The 2,199-nt window shown below is 60.7% G+C and overlaps 1 pseudogene; it reads left to right on the top strand.

Moving 5' to 3' along the window:
- The first annotated feature begins 493 nt into the window (after positions 1 to 493).
- On the top strand, positions 494 to 1,808 carry LOC120640071 (annotated as a pseudogene).
- The last annotated feature ends 391 nt before the right edge of the window (positions 1,809 to 2,199 follow it).

The following is a 2,199-nucleotide window of genomic DNA, read 5'->3' as shown; positions in this document are numbered from 1 at the left end:
CGCCGCCTCTCTCCCATCTCGATCTGACCCTCTTCACCAACTCCGGTCGCCGGCTCGCCGTCGTTGCCCTACGCCACCAGAAGCTGGTCGTCCGTTTGGCCGTCCACTCTATCCCGCTCGCCCTCTTCTCTTTGTTTTCCTCCCTACTTTTGCATCTTCACTGGTCGACTCGCTTCCTCAACTCAAATCTGTCCCCAAACCCGACTATCCCTCCATAAATCTCGTAGACCCGGCCATCCTCGATCTCGCTGGCGTCCTTGGTGCTCCGGATCTGGTAAGTCCGGATACCCTAACCTTTTTCTCAATTTTTTAATTTCTTTCCCCTAAATATGCTCGGTTTTGCCCTCTGCACAGTTGCTCGGCCGATGCAAAGCTGTTGAGGTACCTGAGGGGGCTGGATCTGGGGTCTTTGGACCCTGACCGGCAGCTCGGTTCCCTTGGTTTTGCCGGCCAACGCGAAGCTGTGATGCGCCGAAGGCCTGTCCCCCAGGCCATGGACGACGACGATGAAGGCCACACCATCAACGATGACTTGCAGATGATGGGCCTGGAGGGGGACGATGAGGACGGTATGGAAGAGGACCGGGAGGGGCCTTTTGGTCGGCGTGGTAATGTCGAAGTAATCATGCCCCCTCCCCCTCCCGTTGCTGCTGGGGGTGCCGGTGCTGATGCTGGTGCAGGTGCCGGTGCTGGTGCTGGTGCCGGTGCTAATGCTGGCGCTAGTGGCTGTGGATTGTGTATTTGTGTTGCTGTGCTAGTCACTTAGATGTCAAATAGTTATATTTTGTTGATTTCTGCCAATGTTTTCATATTCATGATGAAAGACACTGTTGAATAAGAGTTTTTGCTATTTTCGTGCTCTGCATGCTTGGGCCAAATGGGCGGCACGGCACGACCCGAAACCATTCAGTGCCATGCCTGGGCCTCAGGTATGGCACGCTGGGCGGCACGGCACGGCACGAAAGCCTTATCGTGCCCAGGCGTACGGTGCCTAGTCGTGCCGTGCCTAGGCTACAAGGTGCGCGGTGAGGTGCTGGGCAGGCCGCAGCTGCTTGAGCTCCGCCAGCAGGCGATGAGGTAATCCCAGTCGGAGTTCACCCACCTCGACTCCAGCATGACCATCATCCGCATGATCTTCCTCGCCAGGTGGAAGCCCACCGCGTCCGGCGCCGCCGAGGCCCCCCGCCGTCCGCCGCATCCTCAGGATCCACCACAACCCGCGCGCGCCCGCCCGCTTCGAAGAGTACCGCGACCTCGTCCGCGCGCGCGCCGCCCGGCGCCGCGGCGAGGGCGGCGCCGCCGTTGTGAATGAGCGGTGCGTCGCGGACGGGAACAAGCGCCTGCGCTTCCACTGCTCCACGATGCTCTGCTCCCTGGGCACCGGCGGCGCGTGCAGGAGCCCCTACTGCTGTGTGTGCAGCACCCTGCGGCACGGCTTCGCGGGGAAGTTCGCGTTCCTCCCGGTGCGCCACGCCATCCTGGTGTGCCGCGCGTCGTGGCGGGGCGCGTCGGCTGCGGTGCCGCGGACGACAAGGTGGCCTTCGACTCCATGGTGCCCGCGCGCCGACGGCAACGACGACGTCGAGCTGCTGATGTTCAACCCAGAGCCCTGCTCCCGTGCTTCGTCGTCCTCTACAGCAGCTAGCTGCTAGCCAGTAGCCACGACGACGGCCAGGCCACGACGCAGGTCTCTGGTGCTCCGCCTGCTAAGACATCATGGGACCCACTTTAATAAGGGTAAAATTGACTTTTCACCTGTTTATCTCTCCTTCCAACTAAGAAATGAATATTTTATTTTTTAATGTCTAAATGTCAAATAGATGCAAAAGAGCAGTGTGTATCAGCAAATTCCATTTTAAATGATGTCTACTGGCAAATATCGTGTTTGTACAGTGTCCTAGAGCAAATTTACCCTACCTAGTAGAGCTAGCGGCGCCTCGGTGTCCGGCATGCAAGGGCGGTGTCGTGCACCGCAGGGCCTGCGAATGCAGCAACCCATGTCTGCGATGCGACCGCGCGCGCGCGTCACCGACGGGGCCGGCCGAAACCGCCTAACGGCCGGACCGCCGCTCCGGTCGCTCGGTCCACACGATTATTTCTAGGGAGCCGTCTCCTGGATCACGGCCGGGCAGCAGCGTGCAGGCCCCCGGCCGGGCCGCGCGCCGCTAGCTGCATTGACGGGCAGTGCGCGGGCACCGC

The sequence above is a fragment of the Panicum virgatum genome, chromosome 7K (genome assembly GCF_016808335.1).
Source record: "Panicum virgatum strain AP13 chromosome 7K, P.virgatum_v5, whole genome shotgun sequence".
Classification (NCBI taxonomy): Eukaryota; Viridiplantae; Streptophyta; class Magnoliopsida; order Poales; family Poaceae; genus Panicum; species Panicum virgatum.
The sequence above is the reverse complement of the archived record's forward strand: the minus strand, read 5'-3'. Positions and strand labels throughout refer to the sequence as shown.